Source organism: Chiloscyllium punctatum, chromosome 36, assembly GCF_047496795.1.
Source record: "Chiloscyllium punctatum isolate Juve2018m chromosome 36, sChiPun1.3, whole genome shotgun sequence".
Taxonomy (NCBI): domain Eukaryota; kingdom Metazoa; phylum Chordata; class Chondrichthyes; order Orectolobiformes; family Hemiscylliidae; genus Chiloscyllium; species Chiloscyllium punctatum.
The window spans coordinates 56,231,098-56,256,082 of NC_092774.1; the positions used below are offsets into that span (position 1 = coordinate 56,231,098).

At 46.1% G+C, this 24,985-nt stretch overlaps 1 non-coding gene and 1 pseudogene across 1 annotated transcript; one reads left to right on the forward strand and one right to left on the reverse strand.

Annotated features, from left to right (window-relative positions):
- Nucleotides 1–10,843: 10,843 nt before the first annotated feature.
- On the reverse strand, nt 10,844–10,915 carry trnaw-cca (transfer RNA tryptophan (anticodon CCA)). Its single transcript has one exon. It is a non-coding gene; the product is annotated as a tRNA-Trp (tRNA).
- Nucleotides 10,916–12,751: 1,836 nt separating this feature from the next.
- Nucleotides 12,752–24,985, forward strand: part of LOC140460517 (uncharacterized) — a 78,437-nt pseudogene continuing 66,203 nt past the window's right edge.

Below are 24,985 nucleotides of genomic sequence, written 5' to 3' on the forward strand. Positions count from 1 at the left end.
GGGTTAAATATCTGCAAATGGCGAGTCTGCGTGTTTCATCCCGGTAGATGAAATGGACGTTCAGTTAAAAACAAAAACAGAAATTGCAGGAGCAACTCCGCAGGTGGAAAGAGAATCAGAGACAACATTTCAGAACTCGTTTTTTTCCTCATCCAGGTCCAGCCAAACCTGCTGAGTTTCTCCAGCAGTTTCGCTTTCTGTCTCGAATTCTCAGCATCCGCAGTCATTTATGTTCGAAATTCAATCAATTCAGAAACCCCTTTGTGCTGCCTCAGTGGAATAGATTTCCGTTTGGGAAACATTTTCCTGACACCATTAAAAACGTGCACTTTCGCAGCCAAGAAAGCGGTAGGAGCGAGAACAAGGAACACGCCGACTCTGGGTGGTCTCGAACCACCAACCTTTCGGTTAACAGCCAAACGCGCTGACCAATTGCGCCACAGAGACAGGTGCAAGAGCTGCTTGCACAGTGTCTTTGAGGAACCTACTAATAAATTCATAATTCAACCCGTCCCGCCCAAAATTACCATTGTCTTCTATCAGTTTTACTTTCCATAATAAAGCCTTGGACATTCATTGTGGAGACATGGGGACAGCCTGATCCCACCATCTGCAGGCACATCCATGTCACGAGGAACGAGCTCTCCACCACCGGGGCCATCGCCCTCCGAGCCTTTCAGTGTTTTGCCTCTTCCTGAATTTTCTCATTGGCGCCGAGCCGAGAAGGGGTTTGAATTCCTGATGTGCAGAGAATTATTTCAATGTCTCGGGTCAGTTCAGGTCCCGAGAATATCAGAGTCAATCAGCCTCTTAAACAAGGGGATGGTGTCTGGACTGTCTCTGCTCAGTCCGTCAGTTCATCCTTCATTCTCCTCTAATTCCACTTCCCAAAGAGTTTCGAAAGATTCACAAAGCTGGAGACTGGGATTTCTGTTTTACTTCCTGAACATTTTTCCACCTGCTAACTGACGATATTTTGACAAAACCTCTTCCCCATTGTAACATTTGCATCATGTCCAGGGATGAGCAATTTCCAATCCCAAGTTTGGGAATGTTCTCTTTGGAGCAAAGAAGGTTAACTGGAGATTTCCAGGGGCTGTTGGCAATGATGGGAGAAGACGTGGTGTGAATGGGCAGGTTAATGATCAGAAGAACCTATTGCCACTGACTAGGGTCAGTTACCAGAGGACAGGGATTGAAGTTCTTTAATGGAAAGCAGCATTTGTGTCGAACAAACACAGCGAATACTGCAGAAAGCCAACGGGTCGAGCAGCATCCGTGGAAAGGGAAACAGAGCCGATGTTTTGAGTGTACGACGGTTTTTGTTCAGAACTCAGTCTTTTGCCTCTTCCCGAAGTTGGTCCAGGTCTGTGTCTCAATTGGCAAACACATGGCAAGTGCAGTTCCGCAATGTGAAGTTATAGCCTTTGCTGTTTAAAAAAAAAGCAGTGCATTGTTAAAATGATTATATATTGGAATGTGGAGAAAGTGAGGACTAGAGGTGAAAGTCGAAAAATGTGGCACTGGAAAAGCACAACAGGTCAGGCAGCATCTGAGGAACAGGACAGTGAACGTTTCGGGCACAAGCCCTTCATCAGGAATGATGTATGGATGTACTAAGGGGTCTCAGAGTCCCTCCACACCAGTCAATGCCAGCTGTCGGGCAGATGCAGCAGGCAATGAGCAAGGCAAGTGGTATATTACGAAGAGGAATTGAGTTCAGAAGTGGGGTCATTGAACATATTCAAGGCGAAGTTCATCTGAGTTTTGAACACCAAAGAAGTGGATGCTTATAGGGGAAGGTAAGAAAATGGTTTTAAGACCAGTACAGATCAGTCACAGAGTCAGACAGTACTGAACAGACCCTTCATCCAACGAGTCCATGCTGAGTATGTTCTCAAACTAAACTCGTCCGACCTACCAGTGTTTGGCCCATAACCCTTCCAACCTTTCGTATTCATGTACTTATCCAAATGTCTTTTGAACGTCGTAACTGTACGTGTATAAAATCATGAGGGGCATGGATAGGATTAATAAACAAAGTCGTTTCCTGGGGTGGGGGTGTCCAGAAGGAGAGGGCATGGGTTTCGCGTTAGAGGGGAAAGATACAAAAGAGATCTAAGGGGCAACTTTTTGACGCAGAGAATGGTACGTTTATTGAATGATCTGCCAGAGGAAGTGTTGAAGGCTAGTACGATTGCAACATTTAAAAGGCATTTGGGTAGGTGTATGAATAGGAAGGGTTTGGAGGGATATGGGGCCGTGTGCTGTCAGGTGGGACTAGATTGGGTTGTGATAGTTGGTCAGCATGGACAAGTTGGACCAAACAGTCTGTTTCTATGCTGTACATCTCTACCACAATGTTCAACATACGCAGTGACCTGGCCTCCACAGTTTTCTGTGACAATGAATTCCATAGATTCACCACTCTCTGGCTAAAGAAGTTTCTCCTAATCTCCATTCTCCCTTTATGCTAAGGCTATGCCCATGGGTATTAGTCTCTCCTCCCAATGAAAACATCTTCCCAATGTCCACTCTGTCCAGGCCGTTCAATGTTCTGTACGTTTCAGTTAGATCTCCCTTGAATGTGGGCCTGTTAATCAGCATGAATCAAACCCTTCAGGATGAGGACATCCGTGATTAGACTCAACAAAGTGAGAATGGAGGGTGAGAGTGTGGGATGGAGATTTTCAGCTTTTAGGGAGTAAGGTAGGAAAGAAAGTTTAATATAAATTATAATTGATCAGATGAGCCAATGGGCCAAGGAGTAGTGGATGGAGTTTAATTTAGACAAATATGAGCTGTTGCATTTTGATGAGGCAACTCAGGGCAGGACCTATGCGGTTAATGGTAAATTAATGGAATTCTGTGCTCAAAGAAGCAGTCGAGGCAGCTTCATTAAGACACTGTTGGATGGGTTTTTTTTGCGTGGTAAGGGAATTAAGGGAAGTTGGGATAATGCAATTAGGAGGAGCTGAGACTATTGATCGATCCGCCATGATTGTAATGAATGGCGGAGCAGGGTCGATGGGCCAAATGGCCTACTCCTTCTATTACTTTGAAACGATAACCCTGCGTTTCCCATGGTCAACCCACCTAACCTGCACATCCCTGGACACTAGGCAATTTAGCATAGCCAATCGAAATCAAGAGCAGTGAGCAATGTAGTGATGTGGAAACCAAACACCAGAGAATGAGAGAAAGGGACAAGGAGAATAAATGTACTAGCAATCAAAACTGGATTCTCACCATCACAAAAAATAAAACTAAAAGCTGCATTGTAAAAAAAGCGAATTAATTGACTGCACACATTGAAGAGAATAATTATGATCTGAGACTCCTTACAGAGATATGGCTTCAGAATGACAAGGATTGGATCCAGAATATCGAGGGGAGATGTGGCATTCAAGTCGAGTGAGAGGCTCAGTAAAGGTAGAGGGTGGGCACTGCTAATCAAAGCACTGATAACATGGTAGTCTGGTGTCAGCTCGGATTTCAGGTCCTGATTTCTCTGTCCTCTGATCTCCCTGTTCCCACAGAGTTAAATGTTGTCTGTTCTCAGCTCTGCTCGATATCTGTTGAAGCTTTGACCCCCTTTTACACCTTCTGGAGCAACAAAATATTCTGAGCCTCCTGGAAATGACACCTTATCTATACCCCTCCTGATTTTAAAAATCTCGATAAAGTTATCTGTCAACTTGCTCGGCTCTGTTGGAAAAATGTCCCAGCTTCTTCTTAATTCAAACCCTCCATTCCCAGCAACACGCTGGCAAAGTAAGGAATAGGGAATTGCATCAAATCACATAAATGTACTGTCTGAAACAATCTAGCTGTGCTCTGGCCTGAGATATTGAGAGTCCCTGGTGTAAGTAATTACGAATGCAATAATTTTGGTCACAGAATTGAACAATCATTTTGCAACAAAGGGGTCTACTTTGATAAGGAGGTAGCGGTCATTTCTAGGGTAAGTGAACAGTTTGTAGATCAGGGAGATGAAGTTCCAGACACTTGTGAAGGGCTAGAATTGAATTTGATAAATAAGACAAAGAACTGTGGATGCTGGAAATCTGAAACAAAAACTGAGAACACTGGAAAAACTCAGCAGGACTGGAAGCATCTGTGGAGAGAAAGCAGAGTTAAAATTTCGAGTCCAACAACTCCTCTTCAGGATTCTGAAATAGTTTAAGCCTGGCAGTAAGTTCAGGTAACCTTTACTGCGACCCAACTTTGTTACAGCTTCAGATCTCCACATCACAAGGCGTACAAAAAGTAGCTTTTCTTAAAAAAAAAGCACCTCAAGCTCAAAGTGCGCACACTCACCCCCCACTCCCCCCACCACACTTTCTTTATTATTGGTTCGTTGAGTTGTCCCTTTGTAACTGGATCCTTCGTACAGCCGGGTAAAGCATGCAGCTGGGACGACTGAGTGAATCCTTTCGCGCAACGGCAGTTTCCATCACTGAAAAGGACATGAATGAATCAGATGGGTTTTTGCCCTCTAAAAACGGTTTCATCCTTAGATTCTGAAGTCCAGATTACTGACCGAATCCCAATTCTGCCATCTACCGCGACGGGATTCGAACCTGAGAATCCCCAGAGCTGGGTTGTTAGCGGCGCTCGGCCATCGCTCCTTCCATCCCCCCTGCGATGGCACGTGAACGCGCGGGTGCCTTCACAGGTGGGAGGAGCAGGTGAAGCTCTTCCGGCACTGACAGCAGGTGAACGGCCTCACTCCGGTGTGGACCCACTGGTGGGTCAGCAGTGCAGCTGACTGAGTGAACCCCCTTCCGTACATGGGGCACGTGAATGGCTTCTCTCACTTGTGGACCCATTCGTGCGTCTCCAGATGGCTGATCCGACTGAAGCCCTTCCTGCACACCGAGCAGGTGAATGGCCTCTCCCCGCTGGGAATACGTCTGTGGGTTTCCAACACGGATGGGGAAGGGAATCCTTTCCCTCAGTCCCCACATTTCCAAAATTTCTCCATTGGTGGAGCTTTCCTTGTGTTGGTCTGGGTTTGAAATTACAATCAGAACGGGGACATAGTCTTTCCCACTGTGAGGGATGAGACTTTGATTCCCCAAAGCTGAGTAAATGGTGTAAAGCACTTTTCACAGTCAGCGCACTGAATCTCCCTCACTCGGTGTCTCAGTGTTCTTCCTGCCACACCAGTGTCCAAAATCTCTCAAGCAAACAAAAGCAACCATGTCTTCTTGATTGGAATGGTTGCTGATATTCAAGTCCCAATGAATCAAGCGGCTCTGTCAGAAGTTGATGTTTCATTTGTTTTCAGATTTCTTTCGGCACGTCTTCCTGGAAAAAAAATCACAAAATAAGTGATCATTGGCAGTACACTTAAACGAACATAACATAGGTGGTAGTTCCTGTAGTTTGCCAGATGCCTGCTGATCACATAATACCCAGCACACAGAAACCTGAAATCCCTCATGCAGCCAGATAGGCTCAGGTGTGTTTAGAGGAAAACTTAATTTAAATCTAATCTAATCCTAAACTAAATACGTGTACATATATATATCAATATGACACTCCTTTCAATGCGGCTCAGTTCCATGAGAAACTACACTTTTAATTGCGAACATGAGGAAAAAAGCAGTCATTTTCCAGGGTGCAAACTGCATACGTGCCAAACTGAGGGAATACACAAGGAAAATACCTAAAATAGAGATAGAAAGTATTTGAGCACCTTTGCAGAATCTGCTCCCTCTCTGGATTCACTCCAGTTGCTACAAGTAAACCTCCCTGGGGGTCAAACAGCCCTGCATCGGGAAGCACTGGGATGGTTAACTACGACCAGTTTACATGGGGAACACATCTCCACATTAAACAGCCTCGAGGCAAACTTCCCTTCCTTCCACTTAAAGTTCAAGACCCCTCAAAGCGAAATTCCCCAGGTAAGTTTGGAAGAATTTCTTCCAGGTGTTCACTGATCATTTCTATGAGCACTTTGTTAAAGTTTGAATATTGCGAGTTTTGAAAATTAGTGATTCTGAGCAAAATCATATTTCGAAAAACAGAATGTGGGAATTTAGACAGAGTTTATTTTTGCACATCGACGATATGTCTGCACAACGGCATATGACACGACAGCAGTGAAGATCTCCTGACGTCATTCTCAAACGTGCCTGCCACACGCCAGATGAAAAGCTAAATACTTCTCTGGAAAAACTGCCGAGCAATGCAGGAGAATGGCACAACGCGTGCGTGTTGGGACCGTAACCCAAAAGAGAGACCGTTCTCTCCTATTCATTCAACGTCGTCTTTAGCAGCTTTCCCGTATAACGGCGCTCTGTTCTGCACCTTGCCTTCTCATCCACTTCCCAAAAAACTTCGACATAAATATTTCACAATGATATACTGGCCCAATGTGTACAGTTGAGGTGACAACTTCTGAGTGGTCTCCTGTTCACTGTATCCTATGTTGAGGAGGGCAATGCTTGTCACTGGCCACTCAGGTGTCAGAGAAAAGTTTCGAAACAGTAGAGGGAGCCGGGTTCTTGGGGACGGGGTCAAAATACAGCAGGGAGACAGAATGAGAAGCAGCTGTTCTGGAAACTCTTCGTCTCTTGCAATTCAGAGAGCAATGTCAAATGTATTTCACACTAAGCAAGTCTCAACTGGCTCAAGAGGTGTGTGGTGAATGAGGAAAGAGCTGCTCTTTGGCTTGTTGGTCTAGGGGCATGATCCCAGATAGACTCTTTAACTGTGCAGACTTGTGTGCGGTCCTAGATTCAAATCCCAGTCAAGGCTGCGTCGCTTAACTTGATTTGTGCAAAAATGCCCCACTAATTTTCTCAAAAAGCACCTTGGTGAAGCGAGGTTGGGCTGTCTGGAGGATGAAAGAGGCAGAAAACAGGGACGTGAAATGGTTGGAGATCGCGTTGAACAGGTTGACGTGAGTGGTGCGATGTTTTAGGAATAAGGTAAAAATGTCAGCAATCAAGGTAGGTTGAAAAATTCGGCCAGCTCTCCTCGGAGAACCGAAGTTTTCCAAGTCAGTAGGGGCCGAGAAACAGGAAATAATGCTGTTAAAATGCTCCCATGCCTGAAAGGATCTATTGTGATTCGGCAGAGATTTAAACTCACGAGGACGAGCGAATGCAGTAGAATAGGTTGCGGCAAATGTGCAGGTAAAGTGCTGCTTCACCTGGAAGGTATGTTCGAGCCTGGAAGGATATTCTGGAGGGAGCAGGTAAATTGTGCTTCTGAGTGAAATCACGGTTCGTAAAAACAGAATGTGGCAATTTAGACAGAGTTAATATTTGTTCGTCGGCGACATGTCTGCCGGTGCGCGATGGGAGCATAACCCAGAAGGGAAACCATCTTCCCTATTCACTCAATGTCGAGTTTAGCAACTTTCCCGCATAACGGCGCACTGTTGTGCACCTCGCCTTCTGATCTGCTTCCCAAAAAACTTCGACGTAAATATTTCACATTGATACACAGGCCCAGTATGCAGAGTTGAGATGACACACTCGTGGAGGTCTGAGGGGTCTTCTCCGGTTCTCTGTGCCCTATGTTGAGGAGGGCAATACTTGTCACTGGTCACTCCGGTGTCAGAGAAAAGTTGAGAAAGAAAACGGTTTAATTTTCTGCCAGTAGAGAGGGCCCGGTTCCTGGGGACGGGCAAACGGCAGCAGAGAGACAGAATGAGAAGCAGCTGTTCATACAGTCATAGAGATGTACAGCATGGAAACAGACCCTTCGGTCCAACCCGTCCATGCCGACCAGATATCCCACCCCAATCTAATCCCAGCTGCCAGCACCCGGCCCATATACCTCCAAACCCTTCCTATTCATATATCCATCCAAACGCCTCTTAAATGTTGCAATTGTACCAATCTCCGCCACTTTCTCTGGCAGCCCATTCCATACACGCACCACCCTCGGCGTGAAAAGGTTGCCCCTTAGGTCTCTTTTCTATCTTTCCCCTCTCACCTAAACCCTAAAGCCCTCTAGTTCTTGACTCCCCGACCCCAGGGAAAAGACTTTGCCTATTTATCCTATCCATGCCCCTCATAATTTTGTAAACCTCCATAAAGTCACCCTCCAACCTCCGACGTTCCAGAGAAAACAGCCCCAGCCTGTTCAATGTCAACTGGAACTTTACTCCGAGCAAGACTCAGCTGGTTCAAGAGGTAGGGCGGGGGCAGGGACGCCGGTGCGCCGACCGTGTGGCTCGTTGGTCTAGGGGTATGATTCTCGCTTTGGGTCTTCGTCGACGCAGACGTGCGAGAGATCCCGGGTTCAAATCACGGACGAGCCTGAGTTTCGTGAATCGCGCGAAAGTGCTTGTTTAATTTTCTCAAGAAGCACCTTCGTAAAACGAGGTTGGGCTCCCTGGAGGACCAATGGGACAGAAAGCAGCGAAGTGAAATGATTGGAGGTAGCGTTGAATAAGTTGACGTGAGTCGTGCAGTGTTTGAGGGATGTCAGCGATGAGGGTCGGTTGGAAATTTGGGACAGCTCTCTTCGGAGTACGGAAGTTTGAAATCTGGCCCGATTGAAGCTTTTCAAGTCATGCGAAGTCTAGACAGAGAAAGTAATGTAGTCAAAATGTTCCTACGCCTGAAAGGATCGGCAACGATTCGGCAGAGTTTTAAAGGCATGAGGAAAAGAACCGAAAGTGACATTAGGAAGAATGCTTTCGTACAGGGAGTGGTTGGGGTCAGTAAATCCCTAACTGACACTGACAAAGAGGCAGATTCATTAGACGCAAACGGGAATTCGGTGATCATGTTTAAAGTAATAATCTGCAGAATTACATGGAGAAGGCAAGAGAATGATACGAATAGAGACCCACGTGTACTTACTGTGTCGACCCAGCAGAGCGAAGGTGGGCCGCATGGCGTCTATTTAGAGTGAAATCACAAGAGAATGTGGGAAGTTAGAAAAAGTTGATGTTTACACAGCCTCCATACGTCTGCGCAACACCATATCAGACGACAGCAGTGAAGATCTTTGACATCAGTCTCGAACGTGCATGCCACGCGCCAGACGAAAGGCTGAAGGGGCCTTTGGAGCGGAGCGGCGCGCCGAGAGTAGGAGCCGAGTGGCGCAGCGGGGGCGTGCTGGGCCCATAACCCAAAAGTCGTTGGATCGAAACCATCCTCTGCTATTGTTCACTGCCTCCTTGAACGACCTTCGTTTGTGATGGTACTCTGTTCTGCATCTTGCCTTTCAAACGGCTTCCTGAGTGTTTCAGTGCCCCGTACCGATACTGTCGCGAAACTCACACTATTCAAGTTACGTGCTTTTGGAGGTCTGAGTGGTCTTCTCCTGTTCTCAGCTGCTTTGGGAGGTGGCTGTACCCATGGCTGGTGGCTCGTTACTCTAGGATATGATTCTAGCTTTGGGTCTTCGAGCATATGCAGCCGTGTGAGAGTTCCCGCGTTCCGATCCCAGGCGAACCATCAATCCTTAAATTGACCTGAGCAAAAATGCCCGATGAATTTTCTCAAAAGCCGCTTCGTTAAATAAGATCGGACTGCCTGAATTAGGGACGGTGCAGAGCTGCCATTGCAGTGAACACGGCGAAGGGAAACACGTGTTGAAAGTGAGAACAAGTATTGCAGATTTTTCGCCCGCGCAATCCGTGTCTGAATGAAACCTCCACCTGTATTACGCTCAATTCTGAGGGTGATACTTCAGGAAGCGGGGAAGTGAAGTAATTGTTGAACCAGCAGATCTAAGGTGGGCTGCATGGCCTCAGTCTGCGCATTTTGTGATTCTGAGTGAAACCGGAGTTGGATCAATGGAACATAGGAAATATGACAACGGACATATTCTGCCCAACAGGATACTCCATCACATCAATGAAGGTGTTTTGACATCATTCACGAAGGTACATGCCACAATGCAGATTCAAAACGGAGTATTCCTTTGAATCACTGAGTAATTTGTTGACAGTTATTCAGTTGAGGTGAGCGGAGTTGCGCATTGGGAGCCACTCCAGTTGATAGGATGAAGCCGTTTTCTCCTGTGTGATAGTCCCACCTGCACTCCAATTTGCTGTGCTTCCAGTCAGAAGATGCAGATTACTGTCCCATACTGATACACGGGCCACGATGGCCCAGCTGTGGTGACAAGCTTGTGAAGGTCTGAGTGCTCTTCTCTTGATCTCTTTCTGGCTGCTATGATCCGAATCATCAAACCTCTCTTCTCCGAGATAGGAATAAACTGGTGAAGGTGAAACACATCAGTTGCGGTGTGTTCCATGCGCAGGAGGCCCTGCGTTAATTCCTCACGCAGTTTCACACAGCAGCAACCCCTTGATGAATTACGCTTGGCAAAATAATCGATTGAACCAAATCAGTGTCCGCCATTGGATTTTACTGACGCCGTTTATAAAATTCAGTCTCACCGTTAATGTGGAGAGAGGCCGTCAGACTGTAGTTTCCGCTCCTTCTGTTGAATAACGATAATTTTAACTGTGTCCAGTGAGAGGAAAGAATTTGCTGTTGGTGGGAAACATTTCTATCTGCACTCGCTGTCACTCTCCTGATAGATTGAAACATAAAGCTGGGAGTCTCTGGATTATGTTGTAAAAATATCGGTATTATGTTATTCACACCGCGCTGTCACCGACTGAACGAAGCGGCTGCCCAGAGGGAGGCGGCTGTGTTTAAATCCCGTGATGAACTGGGGGAGCTGAGCATTTACCCAAACAATAGGCACACCACCTCCCTGACACAGTGTTCACAAATCAAACTGACAGCAAAGCTTCACGTGTGATTGAAAGTTTCCGTAAAGAAGACTTGGCTCAACAGATATCCGGAGTGAACGTGCTCCTTTCTTGATTTGAAATGTAAGAAGTCGACGTCAGTGAGCCTGACGTGATTCGAACACGCAACCTTCTGATCTGGAGTCAGACGCGCTACCGTTGCGCCACAAGCTCATGAACGACTGGTGAGCTTTATTCATGCTTAAGGAAAGTGATCGCGCCGCAATGATTTTACGTTTTGAATAACAACGGAGATTAACAGTTCATGTCTGTTCTGTCTCTCCCCCGTCTCCTTCTGTCTCTCGAAACGATTTCCAACTCTACCTCAATAAAAAGCTGAAAGAACTGCTGATGCTGTATATCAGAAACAAAAAAAACAGGAGTTGCCGGTGACCCTTCCACAGAACTGATGGTGATTGGGAAAACGTTGGTTAAAATGCAGGAGATATTGTGGGAGGAAGACGGATGCAGTAAATGATAGATCAGGACACAGCCCAAAGCGAGGGAAGAACTGTTGGACAGGAAAGGGAGTTGATAACGATCTGTGTGGGAGGGTGAATGGAGACTGTTCGTGGCTAATAATAGGTAGTGTGTAATGACAGACTGTGTGATAACAAGGCTTGGTGTGTGTGGAAGGGACGAGGATACTAACGATTTCAGGCCCTAGAATTATTGAATTCGATATTGGGACCGGAGGATGTATGGTCCCCAAGTGAAATATTCGATGCTCTTCGTTCTGCTGGTGCTGAACATCGCTGGAACACTACAGTAAACCTGAGACAGAGATGTTGGCCAGGGAACAGGGGAGGGTGTGGAATTGGCAGGCAACTGGAAGCTCAGGTTCTTTTTGCGGGCAGAACGTAGATGTTCTGTGCAGCAGTCACCCAGTTTTAGGCTTCATTTTCCCCATTGTAGATGAGACCACATTGTGAGCAGTACTCTTGCCACCATCCCGGCTCCTTCCCGCTGAGGTTGTGCCCCAAGCGCCAGGCAATTCACAGATTGAAAAAAACATATTATTTACATTCTGAGAGTTAACAATCGATGCCCATCTCCCCATACGCCTTCTCCATACATCTTAACCACAGATATAGCCACCCTCAATCCAAAAACAAAAGGACAGCAGTGAAAAAAGGCCCCAGACAAGACCTAACTGACCGTTTTACTAAATAATTCCAGTTTTACATTAAGGCAGTACATATAAAGCCGATAACCACAACAAAAAGGGGCAAAAAGTAGCATTGTCTGTCATGATGTCCCGCCTTCACCCCGACCTGAGTCCTTTAATTCAGAGAATTCACAAAGCGCTTCGCCTTTTCTGCTGAATCAAAACTATATACCGTCCCTCCATGAGAGAAATGCACCACGGCCAGGTACCTCAAGGAATATTGAATGTTCAGATCCCTTAATTTTCTCTTAACTTCATCAAATGCTCTTCTGTTCTTAATCCAGGCTCCTGAGAAGCCCTGAAAAGACATCATTCTTGAGCCTTTGTGCATTAAGGCCTCTGGATCTCTTACCAATCTTCTTGCTGTTTCAATCACTAACTGTTTTTCTTTATAATGCAGGAGTTGCACTAGGACCGTGCGGGGGCGCGGGTCCAGCCCTGACCGCATTTTGATCCGGTGGGCCCGCCCCACACTCAACAGACCCGACTCCAGCCCCAGAAATCCAACGAGGTTTTCACCTTCCTTACATTCCGGAAGACCCGCGAGCTGTAATATTTTTCTTCTACTTTTGTTTTTCAGGTCATCCATTTGCTCCTGAAGGACCCGAACCTGGTCTTCTAGCGTTCAGATCCTTCCTCCTGAGACCTCCGCCACGGTCTCCGATGCCACGGTCCTCTCCTCCGCTGCCTATTCTCTTCGGGCCAACATTTGAATTTCCTGCTCATGCTTTTCCAGCGTGGCAGGTAGTGGTTCCACCGCTGCTTCAATCTTATCTCAGAGTTTGGCAAACTCCGAGAGTAACTACTGCTGCCCCATTAAACCCAAAGGGACTGCCCTGGGAGTTTGAACAATGGCTCGAGGCACCCCCGATGCAGTAGGGGAGGGCCCTGCCTGCTGCACCCCTGTCGGCCCCTTTCCTTCATTTGCTTTCATTCTGATCCTAACGCTGTCAAACCACAATTATAGCAGCTCCAGATGTTCAGTAAGTTTCTATTAGCAATTATTTTTCTCTTACAGATGGTTAATGAGGTGGTGGGGGGGCGGGGGTAAAGGTCCACATTGCCGGGGGTATGGCACAGAGCCCAGCCCAGCACAGCAGACCACTCAAACCACCGCCATCTTGGATTTCCAAGAAAATGGTTTTAAGACCAGTACAGGGTCATACAGCACAGAAATGGACCCTTCGGTCCAATTAGTCTATGCTGACTATGTTCTCAAACCCAACTAGTCCCATTTGCCAGTGATTGACCAATATCCCTCTGAACTTTTCCTATTCATGTGCTTATCCAAATGTCTATTAAACATTGTAACTGTACCTGCATCCACTACTTCCTCTGGACACCCATCCACAAAATCCACTCTCTGTGTGAAAAAAATGGAGGTCTTCATGTCTTTTTAAAAATCTTTCTCCTCTCCCCTTCAAAATTTGCTCCCGAATCTTGAAAGCCCCACCCTAGGGAAAGGACACCTGCCGTTCACCTCATCTGTACCCCTCATGATTTTATAATCCTCTATAACCTCACCTCTCAATCTCCTCTGCTCCAGTGAAAGAAATCTCAGTTTATCCACCTGGCTGTAGGTATATTCATATCCAGTTATGATCTGTTCAATGCTGGTGCAGGGTCAAAAGACCAAATGGCCACCTCCTGCTCCCAATTCTCTCACTCTGTGTCCAGAACAGCATTGGGAGATTGGGAAAGGGGAGATATCTTGTTTGTTTTTATTTTTAAAATACACTTGATTCCCACAAATAAAATCAACAGGTACAAGTACAGCACATGCAGTATTCCTCATTGCAACTTCAAGGTTTTGTGTCCTCTTCTTCCGCGTTGGCTCCAGCACATTCGGCTTCCTTCCGCATCCCACCCCGCCCCCCTCCCCCCCCCCCCCCCCCCCCCCCCCCGCCAATCCCCGCCCTGAGCCGTTGATGCTTCCATTCTTTATAAAATCAAGAGAGGCATGGATAGGGTAAATCGACAAGGTCACTTCTCTGGAAATCCAGAACTAATGAATAATAGGTTTGGGGGCGGTGGGGGAGATTTAAAAGGGACCTAAGGGGCAATTCATGCAGAAGATGGTGCATGTAAGGAAAGAGCTGCCAGAGGAAGTAGTGGATGCTGGCATAATCCTAACATATTTAAAGGCATCTGGATGGGTATATGAATAGGAAAGGTTTAGAAGGATATGGGCCAAACGCTGGCAAATGAGACTAGATTCGGTGAGGATATCGGGTCAGCATCGACCAGTTGGACCAAAGGGCCTTTGTCTGTGCTGTATATCTAGATGACTCTGGTTTGCCACTTCAGTCTGTTTAGTTTCTCTCTAGTATCATTGCCTTGATGTCTCATTCCAAAACTCCCCCACCCCCGTGGGTGCACGTTAACCATTTTGCGTTTGGTTGTTTGTCAAGAAGCTGAATTGCAGGTTCATCCTGAATGTACACACTTTACTTTTGCTTCCCAAAATCACTCTCAACTGTATCCCAATGTCGTGGAAGATATTAATTTTCAGGTGGAGGTATCCAAAATTCAGAGAGATGTCAGTCATGACTGTTTTGCTCTTCTGTCCCTGTCAGATCCTGATTCAGCACTTTCAGGAGAATTAGAATGGAGTGAGAACAGAGGGAGGGAGAGAGAGAGAGTGGGATGGTGCTTTCAGTTTTGTGGAATAACAAAAGAAAAGAATGTTCTGTAGAAAGTAGAATTGCTTGTTCTGAATTTCTACCCTGGGCTGACAGTGCTGACTTTTGTAACCTCGTTTTACAGAGTATTTGAAGATCTGAAGATGAAGTTTCAAAATCAAGACATGAAGGGCTTATGCCTGAACCATTGACTCTCCTGCTCTTCGGATGCTGCCTGACCCGCAGTTTTCGACTCTGATTCTCCAGCATTTGTGAGCCACTCATTCCATCGGGACTGCAACAATTTTCAACTATGATCCAATTGGTTCCTGTTTCAGTACGTTTTCAGCATCAGTGGGACTGGAAGAGAGACCCTACTGTTGCAGCAACGCACTGAGTGTGGAGCCTGAATCAGTTATCTAGCTGGATAGAGGAATTCAAGGCAGGGAGGGGACATACACGCGTTTCTGTGCAACTGTAGCTTCGGCGATGGAGAAACCATGGAAGTGTGGCGACTGTGGGAAAGGCTTCCGTGTCCCGTCTGCCCTGGAGACACATCGGCACAGTCACACCAGGGAGAAGCCATTCTCCTGTCCTGAGTGCGAGAAGGCCTTCAGTGATTCCTCTGCCCTGCTGAGGCACCGACGGGTGCACACAGGGGAGAGGCCCTTCCGCTGCCCAGATTGTGGGAAGGTGTTCACTCGCTCCTCCCACCTCGCGATTCACCGGCGGGTCCATACCGGTGAGAAGCCCTTCCCCTGCCCCAAATGTGGGAAGGCCTTCAGCGATTCCTCTGACCTGCTGGCCCACCGGCGGGTCCACACCGGCGAGAGGCCATTCACCTGCTCTGTCTGCGAGAAGTGCTTTACACGCTCTTCCGACCTGCTGAAGCACCGGCGGGTCCACACTGGGGAAAGGCCCTTCAGCTGCTCTGAGTGCTGGAAGGGCTTTGCCCAGGCCTCCCACCTGCTGACACATCAGTGGGTCCACACTGGGGAGAGGCCATTCACCTGCCTCGAGTGCGGGAAGGGCTTTGCTGTCTCCTCCACTCTACTGACGCACCAGCGGGTCCACACTGGGGAGAGGCCGTTTGCCTGCCCTGAATGTGGGCAGAAGTTCACAATGTCCTGCAGCTTGAACAAGCACCAGGGGAGGCACCAATGCTCCCAACAATCCGATTCTGCCGGTAACACTGCTGAGGGTCATCCCCAGGACTGAACGTCCTGCCCTTTCTGATAGTGGGTGCAGTGGGAGAGCTGATAGGTTTTTTTGTTTTCTACTTGGGGGGGGGGGGGGGGGGGGGGGAGGGGGGGGTTGGGAGTGGTGGTGGCTCATTGGTTAGCACTGCTGCCTCATAACACCCGGGACGCAGATTTCATCCTCAGGGTGACTGTCTGTGTGGAGTTTGTACGTATTCCTCCCCCGCCCTGGCCACCAGTGTCTGTGTGCATTTCCTCCGCATGCTGCAGTGTCTTCCCAAAGTCCAAACATGCGCATATTTGGGCGAATTGGCCAAGCTAAATAGTCCCATAGTGTTCAGGGTGTGTAGGTGTGGTGCATTAGTTAGGGGTAAGTGCAGAGTGATAGGGTAGGAGAATGTGTCTGGGTGAGTTACTCTTCAAAGGGTCGCTCTGAACCTGTTGGGCAGAAGGGCCCATTTCCACACTGCAGGGACTCCATGATTCTGTGAACATTGCTTCCAGTGGGCGCTGCTGCTCATTGAGCCTAGGACCCGCAAAATCCTAAGACCACAAGACCATTGGAGCAGAAGTTCGGCTATTTTGACCCATCGAATCTGCTCCACCATTTGTTAGAGACAAAATAAAAAACTGCAGATGCTGGAATCTAAAATAGACAAACAGGAGGCTGGGCACAACAGGACGTGGAGAAGTCAGCATTTCAGATATTATCCCTCAGGACTGAAGAAGGGTTCTACCCGAAACGTTGACATCTCCATCAGAAATGATTTATCAGGATGTTGTTAGAACTAGAGGGCATAGGTTTAGAGTGAGAGGGGAAAGATTTAAAAGGGACCTAAAGGGAAAACTTTTCATGCAGAATGTGGTGCATGTATGGAATAAGCTGCCAGAGGAAGTGGAGGAGGCTGGTAGAATTCCAGAATTTAAAAGATATTTGGTTGGGGACATGAATAAAAAGGGTTAGAGGGATTTGGGCCAAGTGCTGGCAAATGGGACTAGATTAATTTAGAATATCTGGTCAGCATGGACGAATTGGACTGAAGGATCTGTTTCCGTGCTGTACCTCTCTGACGACCGGTCCTGATGTAAGTTTAGAATTGAGTAACTTTGAATAATTCAATCTTGTTGAATTCACCTCTGGGAAGGTTTCAAATGAACCCCTCCAAGCGATATGATTTAACTACGCCGAGTTGGATAAAGTATCCCATCAAGTTCAACATGAATGCGCAGTTGAAGAAGTCAGAAGTCACACAACCCCAGGTTACAGTCCAACAGGTTTATTTGAAATCCCAAGCTTTGGGAGCATTTCTCCTTCATCAGTGCTGCTCCTTCATCACTTCACCTGATGAAGGAACAGAGCTTCGAAAGCTCGTGAGTTCAAATCTATCTATTGGGATTGTCACCTAGTGTTGTGTGACTTCTGACCTGTCCACCCCCAGCACCTCTGCATCAGAGTTGACGAATGAGATCAGATTTTATTCAGCATGATTTAGTGAGATATTCATCTGGATGTCCTTATGACTGAACCATCGATCCTTCTGCTCCTCGGGTGCTGCCTGACCTGCTGAGCTTTTCCAGCATCACACTCTCAACTCTGATCTTCAGCATTTTCGGTCCTCACTTTTTCCTGGTTCATGTGGAAACTCAACACTGTCAGAGTGACAAAGAGACACCAGTCATCGATTACTATAGCACAGAGACAGGCCCTTCAGCCCATACCGGTCCATGCTGACCAAAATGTTTGTCAACACTAACCTCATTTCCCTGCACTTGGCCCATATCCTTCTAAAGCTTTCCTATCCATGTATTTGTTGAAACGCCTTTTCAATGTTGTTAATGTACCTACTTCAACCACTTCCACTGGCAGCTGTTTCCCCAGGCGAACGACACTCTGTAAATATTTTGCCCCACATCTTTTCTTCCATATTTCTCCTCTCACCATAAAAACGCATCCTTGGTCTTGAAATCCTCCCCCTAGGGAAGAGACAGCTACCATTAAGCCATCTCTACCGCTCTTGGTTTGAAAATATTGCCTCAACTTCCTCTGCTCCAGTGAAAAAACATCCCAGCCTCTCCAGCCTAAATTCTGATTAGATAATAATGGCAGTGATGATTTTGGCTGTGTGTGTGTCAAGGATCTCTCATTTCTAAGCCAATGCTGTGCCTCTTAAGTTCACCTGATTGTAAAACGAATGGCACCCCATTCATTTAAAATGTCCATGTTTTCTGTGTAAAGTCGGTCCTGGTCAGTAAATAGGCAGTGGTGTCTTATATTCCCGTAGACTTCTTGTGACCGGGTTCATATGCTCTGTTTTGAGATGTATGAGTAAATCTTTAGAACAAAAAATTAATGCATCCTTTATTCATGTCTCATTATTAAAAACACTTTCTCCAATTACAGCTGTGATTGAGAAGCTTCTCCCACTGAATCTTTGACTGATAACAGCATTTGTCAGGCTTTTGAAAGTCACTGCAGCTCTGTCACAGCACAGGGGAGGGCTCTTTCAGACAGAACGCATCATGCAGAAAATTCTCCCACAGTAGTCGAGCAAAGTTGACATCTTTTTAAGACATTGTGAAACTTGAAAGGGTTCAGAAAATGTTTGGAAGGATGTTGCCAGGGCTGCAAGGTTTGAGCTACAGGGAGAGGCTGAATACGCTGGTACTATTTTCCCTGAAGCTTCAGAGTCAGCCAGAAACATCTGTTGAATCAGGAAACATCTCTTCCTGCAGCAGCTTCAGACAGACTGCCTGCTAAAACCCAAACCAGGGGAAAAGAATGGGACAACTGCCCTTTCATTGTAGAAGTGTTTTAGAAAATAAAATGTCAAACCCTTTTCTCTGATTGTTGCCTTAGCCAGTATCTGTTAACCATTAGTGAAATCCTTAATCCTAGACGAATGAGAAGCTCTGCCTTTTACAACCCCTCCTGAAAATAAACCAAGAACAACATAATCTTCTTAAAAGGAGCAGCATCATCACAACAGAAAGCACCTGAACTGAAACATTTGTATCAAAGGGCTGTACAGTTAGCAGGACAAGACAACAGGTTTTCAATTTCACCAATCAATTTAAATCAGCCCCATTGGCTACCAAAAACTTATTAAATTGAAATCCTAAAGTTTTGACAACAGGACCAATCCTATCATAAAGAATTGGTGCTCTCAGTCATCTGTGTATTAGAGAAAGCATCATTTAGAAAAATAAAGAAGGGGTTCCTGAGAGGAATCGGAGGAGGCAACCCCGACAGAAGATGGCACAGAATATTCCGGAAGACACATAACCTGGTTGTAATCTGAGAGATTAAATTCTATTTTGTGTTATTTGAGTGGGACATGTATTGATTGGAACAGCATACCAGAAGAATCTTGATTTATTCCAGAATACTCAGTAGTTAAGAAGGATTTATTCAGTTTGTTAGTAGTTTCGTTCATTTGTTCACCGTGAGAGTTGGTTCAATAAATTGCTGATTGTTGATTTTAAAGTGTCAGGGACTTACATTTAACACTACAGCAGGTTACACCACTTATCACACTGACTTTACAGATTAAAGGGCAATGTGCCACTCTTTGGACGTTTCGGTTTGAGATCTTGGAGAGACTGTGTTGCCTCCTTCTTCCCAGGGATGGTTAACAAGTCATTTATCATATTGATTCTGCTCTGCCATTCAATCATGGCTGATATGTTTCTTAACCCCATTTTCCCTGTAACCTTTGAGCCCCTTGATACTCAAGAATGAGTGAATGGTGGAGCAGACTCAATGGGCTGAATGGCCTAATTTCACTTCCTGTGGTGTCACAGTTTCTCGTCAGCCCTTTCGTTTCTTGGTCCAGAAAGCGTTATTGTTGACTTGTGAAGTTGGGGAAGTTCTGGAGTTTACAGGTGCACACCATGCTCCTCTCTGCCTCCTCCTCAGCCTTCAAGTAAAGGGAAGACCTTTCAGAACAGAGATAAGGAAACTTCAGAAAGAGAGTGGTGTATCTATGGAATTCACTGTCCCAGAAGGCTGAGGAGGCCAGATCATTGAATATATTTAAGATAGGATAACTAGGTTCTTGAGTATCAAGAGGATCAAAGGTTACGGGGAGAATGGGGTTGAGAAACTTATCAGCCATGATTGAATGGTGGAGCAGACTCAATGGGCTGAATGGCATAATTTCTGCTGCTATAGCCTTATGATATGCTGATGTGTGGAGGGGTGAGGATGGGGGAAAAGAGATAAAGAGGGGATTACAATTAAGGTGAAGCTGGATACAGATACACAGGAAATACACGAATTGTACGATAAATTTCAGACCACATAGAAACACTAGCATAGAGAGGGATCTGACTATATAGATCTCCAAAAGTGGCAACACAGGCGGGTAACGTGATCAAGAAGGCACATACCACGTTTGTGTTGAGTGTAAGAGTTAGCGAGTTATGTTACAGCTATTTATTCCGGTCACATTCAGAATATTGCGTGCAGTTCTGGTCGCCACACTACTGGAAGGACGTGGATGCTCTGGGGAGAGGGTATAGAGAAGGTTCACTGGGATGTTGCCTGGTCTGGAGGTCTCATTATGAGAAGAGATGGGATAAACCTGGATTATTTTCACTGTAAAGATGGAGGTGGAGGGATGACCTCAACAAAATGATGAGACACACAGATTGGCTGGACGGGGGCGGCATGGTGGCTCAATCATTAGCACTGATGCGTCACAGTGCCAGGGAAACTGGTTCGATTTCAGTCTCAGGTGACTGTCTGTGTGGAGTTTGCACATTCTCCCTGTGTCGATATGGCTTTCCTCCGGTTTCCTCTCACAATCCAAATGTGTAGGTTAAGTTGGATTGTCTATGCTTAAATTGTCCCACAGTGTTCAGGAATGTGAAATTTAGGTACATTAGTCAGGGGGTAAATGTCGAGTAATAGGGGTAGGGAAATGGTTCTGTGCGGATTATTCTTTGGATGTTTGGTGTTGGGCCAGATAGTCTGTTAGATACTCAGGGTGGAAAAGTCAACTACAAGAGGGCACAGGTTCAAGGTGAGAGGGGGACAGTCTGGGGGAGAATTGAAAGGGAAGATTTTTCACACAGTTGGAAGGTGGATGCCTGGAATTCACTGCCAGTGGATGTAGTGGAAAGAGGCACGTTAGCAACACTTAAGGTGTATCTGGATAGACACATGAATGGGAGGTGAATACAGGGACAGAAACCACGCATCGGCAATAAATAGAAAGGTCTAAGTTAGGATTAAGAATTGGCACAGGCTTGGGTGGGGAGGGGGTAGGGGGTAAAGTGAACTTTCTAAAAGCAGGCGATACCTGTATGCTGATGAAGGGGCGGGTGGAGGCTCAGGTGGAGCATAAACACTGACAGAGGCCAATTGGATCGACTGTGCTGGAGACTGAATGGGACAGAGACAAATGTATCTATTTCAGATCGACCTGCACTTCAGCCGCTTCTGTGGACTGTTTCCGTAGGGAAGGTGCAATCCCAGGTTCAGAGAGCGTCAGCCCCCACTAGAAGTAAAGTGGGTGAGAGCACGGTAAGTCAGCATAAAGGAACCCCTTACCCTTCCCACTTCACCCACTAAACAGGGTTCAAGATGTGACTGTCAGCAATGGTAACAGCAGAATCCAACCCGAATCCCTGCGCCATCTCAATTGTGAAGTTGCTGGTGTCTCCACAAGTTGCACGACTGGGTGAAGCCCTTCCCACACACTGGACAGGTGAATGGCCTCTCCTTGGTGTGGATGTGCTGGTGTTTGCGCAGGGTGGAGGAATCGCACAAGTCATTGCTCCACATGGGACAGGTGAATGGCTTCTCCCCAGTGTGGATGCAGAAGGTGAGCAGCAGGTGATACGACCGGGTGTAGCCCTTTCTGTACACGGAGCAGGAAAACGGTTTCTCCCCGGTGTGGATCCGCTGGTGCAGCAGCAGGTGCTGTGACTAGTGAAGCCCTGCCCACACACGGGGCAGATGAACGGGTTCTTGCTGGTGTGGACACACTGGTGGGCCAGGGGGTGGTGTAACTGAGTGAAGCCTTTCCTGCACTGAGTGCAGGTGAACAGTCACTGCCCCATGTGCAAACGCCGATAAATCTCCAGCGCAGATGGCAAAGGGAAACCATTCCCACACTCCCCACATTTCCACGGTTTCTCCATGGTGCAGGTGCCCTCATCTGTCTCAGACCTTAACAATCAGTTGAAAACTCGCTCACGCTCACAGCCTGTCTGTGGTGTTACTGAAGAACCCGCTGATAATTGGAACACTCTCATTCAGTCTGTAAAGCTTGTTCCAGTCACTACTCTGGTGTGTGGGTATGGGAGACTCTGAGTTTCCAGTCACACTGACGTTTAAAACCTAACAAAGCAGACAGACCTTCTCCCCTTTGTTTACAAGGCCATCAATATCCACGTCCTTGTGAATCAAGTGACTGTCAGACTTTGATGTGAGGTTTGGTCTGAGATTTCTGCCGCCAAATTCTTCTCCCGTAATATTCCTGTGAAGTGATTGCAAAGGTCATCACAGTCAGTCCATGATAGAAAATATGAACGTAATTCTAGTTACTGTGGAACATTCTTTCCTCTCAATCCCAAAGATCTTTGTGTAGATCTATATGTAACTGTAAACCAACATGGTTATGGGGCAGACTGCATACCTCCACGAAGAGTTCATATGGACTCAAGTTGCTAAATGGACCTCTGTAGTGCAGTATTGACACTCTTACTGAAGATCTACAATATGCTGCAGTATGATATTACAAGCCCAGAAACAACTGCAAATCAGACAAGGTCCTTTCAGAAGTTGGACCATGAACTTCTGAAGCTGCTGCTGCTCTTCCTCTCTCTCTGAATGAAGATTGATCTTCACCCAGACTGCAACTTCCTTCCTCTGTCCAAATATTTGTGAACACAGCCCTTTTTTTGAAGGATGGCATGTTTCCTGATTATCACAATTAAAGGGGGTCTTCCCCCTGATATGCAAAGGGACAGTCAGTCAGGGGAGGACAGGGTCCCATCTTGTGTTGTTGTGTGGAATCTGTGACAGCTGCAACAATTCATCCCAACTGCTGTACTCAGTGCTCTGACTGATGAAAGCAAGCATGCCGAAAGTCTTCTTCACCCGCCCTATCTACCCATGACTCCACTTTCTAGGAGCTATGAACCTGCACCCCTACATCTCTTGGTTTCAAATACTGCATATGAAACAGATTCGGTGGCTGTTGGTATGTGTGCTTAACTTGACTCTAATTTGGTATTTTATACTGAATGCCATGACTGATGAAGGCCAGTGTGCCAAAAAATTTCTACCTGTGACTCCATTTTCAGAGAACTGTGAACCTGTACTCCAAGATCCTTCTGTTCCACTACACTCCTTAAGGTCCTGCCATTCACCATGAAATTCCTACCTTGATTTGACTATACAAAATGTAAGACCTCACACTTATCTATATTAATCTCCATTTGCCATTAACCTTAAACCTATGCCCTCTAATTTTGGACTCCCCCACCCCAAGGGAAAAGACCTTGCCTATTTACCCTACCCATGCTCCTCATGATTTTAATAAATGTCTGAAATGTCACCCCTCAGCCTCCAAAGCTCCAGGAAAAATAGCCCCAGTCTATTCAGCCTCTTCCTGTAGCTCAAACCGTCCCACCCCGGCAGCATCCTTGTAAATGTTTTCTGAACCCTTTCAAGTTTCACAACACCCTTCCTGTAGCAGAAAGCACAGAATTGCATGCAGTATTGCAACAATGATGGAATCAATGTCCTCTCTGAAGAGGATTTTAAAACAATATTTATAACTACAAGCAAATCAAGTTAGTTGGGCATGACTTTCCCATAGCAGTTTATTTTGGTTGTCCTTCATTAATCTATGTTTTATAATATATATGAAAATATTTTGAGGGATGCAATTGTTGCTTGCACGTCCAACATTTGCTCACCATCCCTCGTGGCCTTTGGACCAAGCAATTGGCTACACGCTAGAAGGCAGTTGAGTGTCAACCACATTGTAGTAGGTCTGGAGTCACATGATGTGAGCGTGCACAGACGTGCGTAGGGTTTTGAATGGTAGATTTCCCTCCCTTAAAGAACACTTTCACGACAATCAGTAATGATTGGACAAAAGCAACAGTTCTGGCAGCATCTATGAGGAGACGACAGTGTTACTGTTTTGAGTCCGGTGGCCCTTCAAAATTAGGCTGGATTCAAAACACTAAACTGTTTTCTTTCCACAGATGCTGCCAGACCTGCTGTGATTCCCCAGCAATTGTGCCTTTTGTTGCTGATCTCCAACATCTGTAATTCATTGTCTTAGCCAATAATGGTTTCCTGGTTGCCAATACTGAGACAAACTCTCACTTCCAGATCTTTTTATTCATTGAAATTAAAGTCCACTAGCATCCATGATGGGATTTTAATTTTTGTTCTCAGAAGACAGATCTCTGGGCTACTTAACCAGTGTCACTAGATCACAATCTTCCCTTCACTGACAGTGACAATCTTGTCCTGAATATTTTTCTTTAGTCATTCATGGAACGTGACACTTTGTCTCCCAAAACAAACCAAGTGCCAATTCAGAGGGCAGTTAAGAGTCAACCACATGACTTTTGATCAAGAGTGACACATTCACCAAACTGGGAAAGGACTGAAGATTTCCTTCCTTTAAAAAAAGGTTATTAGTGAACAAGATAGGTACTTATGACAATTGATAAGATCACCAAAGCAGCGATAAGCTTTATATTCCAGATACATAAATTGATTTCAAATTGCATCGGGGCCATAGCAGTATCAATTTGAAACTCCAGATGTTAAATCCAGTAACAATGCCCAAATGCCACCAACTCCCTACAATCTCTAGGCTTCCCAACACTGACTGGTCTGTAATTGCCAGTTGTATCCTTTTCCTCATTACTATTTACTATTCAATTCAGCCCATTGAGTTGACTCTGCCATTTATTCAGATCATGATTATTCTGGCAAACATTTACTCCACTTTCCTGCCATTGTCCCATAATCCTCAATTCACTTACTGATATAAAAAAACAACTATCTCAGCCTTGAATGCAACCCAGGCTCAACAGCACTCTGTCATATCAAGTTCCACAGATTACTGCCCTCAGGAGAAATCCCAATCTGTCCTAAAAATGCAATCTCTTATTTCGAAGTTACTTCCTCTGGTCCCAGACTCACTCACTTTTCCACATCTAGCCTGTCAAGTCTCCTCAGAATCTTGGACATGACAATAAGTTACCTCTAATTCTTCTA